This window comes from Sorex araneus, chromosome 6, assembly GCF_027595985.1.
Source record: "Sorex araneus isolate mSorAra2 chromosome 6, mSorAra2.pri, whole genome shotgun sequence".
NCBI classification, from domain to species: Eukaryota; Metazoa; Chordata; class Mammalia; order Eulipotyphla; family Soricidae; genus Sorex; species Sorex araneus.
The window spans coordinates 73,068,480-73,075,943 of record NC_073307.1 but is presented as its reverse complement, the minus strand read 5'-3'; the positions used below and the strand labels follow the sequence as shown (position 1 = coordinate 73,075,943).

At 43.8% G+C, this 7,464-nt stretch overlaps 1 pseudogene; it reads right to left on the bottom strand.

Annotated features, from left to right (window-relative positions):
- Positions 1-1,469: 1,469 nt before the first annotated feature.
- Positions 1,470-2,544, bottom strand: LOC101551728 (HAUS augmin-like complex subunit 4; annotated as a pseudogene).
- Positions 2,545-7,464: the final 4,920 nt, after the last annotated feature.

The window sequence follows — 7,464 nt, the reverse complement described above, 5'->3', positions numbered from 1 at the left end:
GGGACAGGGTGGGAGTGGGGGGAGGGATGCTGGGACCATTGGTGGTAGAAATGGGCACTGGTGGAGGGATGGGCACCCGATCATTGTATGACTGAAATGTAAGCATGAAAACCTGTAAGTCTGTGACTGTGTTTCACAGTGATTCACTTATAAAATTTAAAAAACAAATGCAGGGGTAGGGGCTGGAGAGAGCACAGCTGTTAAAGAACTCACCCCCAGCACTCCACATGGGTCCCTGCGCACCGCCAGAAGTGATTTCTGAGTGCAGAGCCAGGAACAATCCCTGAGTATCACCAGGTGTGGTCCCAATATTATAGCAATAAAAATTGAAAATTAAAAAAAAGAAAAGAAAATGACATTTCCTGGTTCTCATATGGACACAGAAACACCAAGCCATTCATTTACATTAGATCTTGTAAGATGTGATTAAAGAAAAAAAATAGTTCCCGCTGAAGATTTATGAACTCTCAAAGAATTTACTAATCTGTTGCTTGAATTGGAGATACAAGCCAGAGTAATCCTAGTGTGCTAGATAGGGGTGTAAGCCCACATACCCAGTATGCACTTTGATTTATTTCCTATGTATATTAGTGAACCCACTGCATAAACATGTTAGGCCCTATTTCTGTTGGATGCATACCAACAATTATTCTTAGGAGCAGTTTTATAAAAACGCAATACTTAGTTTTGAAATGAAGAGTATTCCCTAGTTTTAATTAAAGAAGGTTTTAGCCCTTAATGGTTTCACAGACACAGGTTGAACACACGTTACTGCTTGGCATGGATGGAAATTATTTCATCCTGGAAAGATGAGCCCATCTAGAAATTTTGATAAGTTTCACAGCCTTAGGAATGTTCAGCATAATTTGGTATGGTTCCTTCCATTTATGCAACAGTTGATCTGAAGGGGGTCCAGCCTTTCCAGTAAGACCCAATTACTGGGCTGAATTTTGTTTAGAGGTAATTCTTTATTTAAGTAAAGCAAAACAGTATCTCCATATTCCTGAACTGGCTGCTTCATGTGTCCCAGATTAACAACATACTGCATTACTTCTAAACTTTTTGAGTCCAATAAGATATCTCTGGTTAAAAGGGCCTATCATAGAGCAGTGTACAATTGCTGTTTCCTTGAGGGCTTGTTCTATCTCTAATGCTTTATTGGATAACTCAGCTTTTTTTTTTAAGACACAGAGACATCATTTTATTCTTTATCCGAGAAATAATCGACTATGATGGGGCAACCACTGACAATTTGTTCCATATAAAACTACATCATCTGGCTGTATTGTTCAGAAGAGAAAAAGCAAATCTTAGTTCACTGTGAAAATTGAAGAAAAATCAAGAAGGTACCTAAACGCTTGACGTGTTTCATACAAGGCAGCCCACACTTTCTCCAGTGAAGGTAGCCTCAGACAGAGGTGGTCCCGTTACAGGAAGAGCAACAGGCGTCTCTCCTGGCTGCTCCGTGCTCAGCGGCAGGCCCTGTTGAACTCCTGAAGTGCCCAGCGCCTGTTCTCCGTTGTCTGCTTGAGTTGTGTGTACTCTTTCACCAGCCTGTCAAACTCCTCCTTAAGGACCTCATAGGTGTTCAGGACCTGTCGGGACTTCTCCATGTCCTGCTCCTGTAGGCAAACGGCCCCCTCCAAACGGTCCCTAATGAGACGATGAACTTCCACTTTCTCAGTAGTGTAAGTGTCAGACAAAATCTTTAGCATCTCCATCCTCAGCTTGAGCACCATGGCACTGCACTTGATCTCCAGGTACTGGGCGTTGATGCGGTCTAGCTCAGACTGCGCCTGTAGCCGGTGCTCCTGAAGCAGCCTCTGCAGCAAGGCCAGGCAGCGGAGAAGCACCTGCGAGTAGGCAGCACTCCTCTTCTCCAGCAGCACCTGCTGCTCCTGCTGCTGGCTCCGCCCGTCCTCGTACTGCTGCTTCTCACCTGCCAGGACCTCGGCCAGCTCCCACACCTTGACTGCCTTCAGCGTCTCACCGTCTGAATCTGCACTGGGGTTTGTGGTAGCAGAGCAAAGTGAAGCATTTCCTCCTGAGCTGTTCCTCCACTTCAAGCAAGAAGCTGAGCTCTCATCCACGAGAAACTCTCTGAGGGGGCATGAGCTCCAGCAGGGCTGCTCTCTGCAATCCAAGCAGGGGCGGTGTCTCCTCCTGACTCGGATCCAGGAGTCGGGTCAGTTCCATTACGAGCAGCCTTTGCTCAAGGACTTCGTGAAACTCTGTCTCGGAAGTAAAATGTGTGTCTTGTGACTTCACATAACAGTCTACCAGCAGCTCTTGAACGACTCTCTGTAGGATCTCAGACCGCAGACACGCCGTCTTAGCAGTCGAGTTCCTTCCATGCCTGAGCCCGCTCCTTGGCGAGGGTGCGGCTGAGGCCACTCACCCGCGTGTGTGAGCGCCGCAGCAGCAGTGAAGTGTGGGTATGTAACAGATCGTCTGCACTCAGGTTGCAAGGAGGAGGCTGTTTGCTGCACACTTGTTGAAGTATTTCCATCCCTTCCCAGGCAGGCAGAAATCCCCAGATGCCATTTATTTTCTTGGGTCTTATCTGCACACACGCAACACACGAGCGCACGGCGGCCGGGCAGCGCCTGCGCCAGGGGCCCGTCGCGCCCGCGCTCCGGAACGTCTCACCCGGCCCGCCGCAGGGGCGGGGGGACGGATAACTCAACTTTTAAAAATCTTTGTTCTCTCCAAATACTATGTTCATATAGAACAAAACCACAAATATTTAGAACCAGCTTAGATGTTTACCTGGAAGTCCCTCAGAGGATTGGCAGTCTCAAGACAATGTCTCCCTTCTCAGCGGAAGTTCTCCTGTTAGACCCCTGGCTTCCACTGCACTGGTCAGACTAACGGCAGCATGTGCAGCGTCGAGTCCCTTGCCTACTGACAGCAGGTTGCTACAGCCAGTAAGTCCGGTTTTATCTGGATTACCCCAGGTGGCACATTGTAAATTAATCTATTAGAATATATTTATTCAGAGACTTCTGTAGAACTAGAATTCTGATTTCTACAAAAGGCAAGTTACAGAAACGTAGTTTCTCTCCACCTTCACTTAAATTTGCCAGAAGGCTTAATAAACCTGGGCTGCTCTCTTGCATAAACACAAAAAGATTAAAGAACTTTCCACTAAGGATATTCCTTTATTTATTGAGCGGTCCTGGAGGCAGGCTGAGGACAAAATAGGTGTCTTATACTAACAAGGCCATTAATATTTTTAGCTGTCACATCAATATTACCCAAGCTCAACCAGTGTGAAGATGAGAAGAACAGGTCAGCATGATGAGCTGGGCTGGAGGGGCCTCAGACCTCTCACCTTCTGGAGAAAGAGAGATCTTGGTCTCCATTACTTTTCTTGACACTGAGAACAGGACCCAGGCTGTGGTCAGTCATTACAGATCTCCATATCCCTCATTTTTCATTAGCAGAGATGATTTCAGGTCTTCTTTGAGCCAGCATGCCTCTAGGGTCTCTCTGAAATGTAGAGTACCTGTATCAGTACTTACTATTACTGAACATGCTTCTGTCATTTAACCTCACCTTTAATTTAACCTTTTAAATTATTCCGTAGAAGAAGATTTTGGGGTCTCACAATGGCATTGAGATGTCCTGTCTATATGGTAAGCAGACCTTATTACAGAGATGAAAGACTTTCTATCTAGACTTATGAAAACCAATATAGTGTAGGATTACATAGCTTCAGGTAGTTTAGGTTTATCGGGATACTCCCGTCACAGTGCTCCCATTCCTCTGTGTTTATTTGTAGCTTCTTTCTTAGTGTTCTGTTGACTTGTAAATAATGTTTTTCTCTTCTCCTTGAGTCCTTTGCATAGTTTATTCAGAGCAAGTCCTTTTTGTATGGACAAAGAAAGACATTTAATTGGCTTTGAATAATATTAATTCCCGGGCATCTGCTTTCTTGACTGTAGCCTTGGTTGCCCTCAGTTCCTAGCCCTCTAAAAGGCAGGGTCCCAACGGGGGACGAGACGGACCCAGGGCAAGCGGTAAGTTATGTGCTACCCTGGCATCGAGATGGGCCTGGCCAAAGTGCCTCATTCTTAACTATAAGTTAAGAGTCTGATCATGGACAAGTGCTGTCATGATCTTAAAGTAATGACAAGACTAGGACCCTGCTAGGGATAGGAAAGACTAATCTGGCCTGAGCACTGTAGTCTGAGATTGAGATGACCCCAGGAGAGCAATTCTAAAAGTTTAATGCATCTCTTGCTATGCCCATACAAAACGATTAATATTATGAATGCTTATATGTTTGTTGGACAAGGAGAGGAGAAACACAACCATGGGATTTCATCATAGATGGGTCCTGCTGAAAGAGTATCTGTCCTAGAGAATAGGTGTTGTGCTATTGTTATTGAACCTTTTAAGCTTGAATTGTTACATTGTAGATTCCAGGCTCTGGCCCAGCCTAGTCTTTGGGATGTAGATTTCAGGTGCTGCCTAGTTTGTAATTGACATGTAGATTTCATGTGGCAGCCAAGCCCAGTCTTTGGTATGTAAATCAGAGTGCTTTTCAGCCCAAGGAAGGCTTAGGTTTGGGTTTTGTATCTTCTTTCCAGAGGCCTAGATTACTGGCCTGCAGATACAAGAGAATAATGTTGCCTCAATGTTCTTCCTGTAAGATCTTTTGGTGCCTTTGGTGACATCAATGTATTGCGCCATGAGCAAAAAGGGGTTCCGAGAGAGAGAGAGAGAGAGAGAGAGAGAGAGAGAGAGAGAGAGAGACAGAGACAGAGACAGAGACAGAGACAGAGACACAGAGACAGAGACAGACAGAGACAGAGACAGAGAGAGACAGAGAGAGAGACATGGGGAAGGGGAGACAAGAGAAGGGAGTGGAGGTAGATCCGGAGAGAGGCAGGAGCTGGGGGTGCGGGAGATGGAAGTTTAAAGATTGAATAAATAGTAACAAGTCAGCAACCAGCTGGGTCCTCATTCTTCCTTAGCCTTTCCTTGACCACGGGCCATCCAGATCCAGTCCTCTGCGAGCCTTTAGTTTTATACACAACCATGAAACATTGAAACATATTGAAGTTTCCAAGAGAGAAATACAAATATTTCACCTGACTCACAATAAGATACAACATATCTGTTTTCTGGGGTCCTAGTAAAAAGAAGTAGAGTTAAAATCTGAGGAATTAGAACATGCAGTTTAACATTACAATGTGTAATTCATTTACTCATATGTTGAAACCCTTGATTTCCAGTGACATTTTAGTGTATAGTTATCTAAGAACACTGTAACATGATTCTGGATCATATGTCTAATATTTTTCCATAGATCTCACCAAAAAGGTATTAGAAAATTAATAATCCACTTTGACCGTGTAGTTTTTGTAACTTTTCTTCATTTCATTTCAGAACAAGTTTTATTTCAACAAGAATTTTTTTCTTTCCAATTAATGATATCTCCATCCATTATCTATCAAGTTCTCTAAGATCAAGACTAGGTTTGATACCTGGTGACAAAGCTGAGTTGAAATAGCTATATTAATAATAGCTTACATTTACATGTACTGGGAAAACTAATTAATAATATAGTCTGAAAAGGCTGACCACAGACTACAATTATTTTCTACATTTGTCACCCAATTCTTCATCTTAGAAACAACTAAAGTCAAAAAGGCTCTTTATAGCGGGCGGGGGGGGCTAAGTTTCAAAATGGCCTATTATTTTTTTCAGTTATCAGTAGCTGACTCATCAACAGACAATATATTCACTGGATTCCTCCTGGAGAGTAGGGGCGAGAAACAGCTTTAGGGCAGTTCCTAGGAATATTTGAGCCCCTGAAACTGCCAGGCTCTTCCCCAAACACCCAAAAAGAAGATTATTTAGAAATTGAGAACTAATTTTCCATACTTCTCAGCAGCAACAAGCGATGTAAAAGAAAAGCTAAAACGGGTGAGTTTTGATATTCTCTTTCTCTTAGTCTCTTTAATTTCTCCCAGTGTACTTTAACACCTCTGGCTTATATCTCCCTTTATATTACAACTTTCTATTATCTGCGGTAACTTCTGTTAGGAGGAGACTTTAATCACTTAAAGACTGTAGGAGGAGAGGCTGTCCCATTCCCTGGCAAGCAAACCCTGAAAGTTGCAGGAGCGGATGTCCCTTTCCCTGTCAAGGGCCCCTAAAAGCTTTCAGAAAGTCACTGGAGCAGACATCGCCATTAATAACCACCGTGCTGTACCCCAGGCATCCTGGGATATGACCTGGTCTCAGATTTGACCACAGTTGCATACCAACTCGAAGCCTCTGATTGTGACTTTGGAAGACATACATTGCTTCTAGATTGAGAAAGAAAACGTTCTGCTTGCTGACTTTCAATATCTTTCTGTTTACTAGTTCTTTCTGCCTGTCTTTAGTTTGCTTAGCCCTTCCAGCTGGATTCATTAATATTGCAATTCTCTGTTGGCAATCTCTTGTCAATTCCCTTTGTTGGACTGAGAGCAGAGATATAAGGAAGGGTTCCAATCTGGTTGATCTTATGCCATAGACCCCCAGATCTTACAGTTCTTAAGCAATAGTGGGTTTCCCTTGTATACTTCTCTTGTATACTGTGGTCATTAGCATAGGAGACATACAAGGGAGGGAGGGTTGCCTTCTCATGGAGACCACATATTCACAACAAGGTAAAGTCAGTGAAATCCTCCCACTAGAGTTTTTCCCAAAGATCATGCCTCCACAGAAAATTTTCCTTGTTCATCTCAAAATTCTTCACTGTGTCATCATCATCGCTTCGTGGTTGCAAATTAATGATGCTTGTGGGGTCCCCACATAACTTATGTGAAGTGGCAGGGAGAGAGGCGGCAGCCTCAAGACGGAAATACATCATTATCTCTCTGTCCACCTCTCACACCAGGGTATGGCTGAGGAAATCTAGGACTGTAGGCCTTGCTCCTTGCAGAAAAGGAAAGTCAGTCCTAGACCTTACCCAGGTCTTTCTGGTCCTTCACCTTCCTCGTATAGAAAAGAATTTGAGGAGGAGAACAGTGAAGTCAAAATAGGTTTTATTTGGAAGTTTTGAGGAAGCGAGGTGCGAGAGAGAGAGAGAGAGAGAGAGAGAGAGAGAGACAGACAGACAGACAGACAGACAGACAGACAGACAGACAATAGCATGCTCAGGAGAGAATGTGGACTTCTCCATAGTGGACGAGCTCCAGTACACATCCTGGCATTAGATATGAAAGTATACATCTCAAGAGGGGAGATGCAGGCAATACAAGTGCTAAGACACCACATACACTCAACAGCAGCACATGGACACAGGCAGCACATGGGCTTTGGCAGTATATGCGTGCAAAATAAAGAATTTTAAAACTCATGTTCTATTACACTATTGTCAATATCTTCAGATTCTCAGTGTTTTCTGTGAAGATTTGTTTGTTCAACTGTGAAGGTAAGTGCCTAGTGAGAAACATGAGTCAG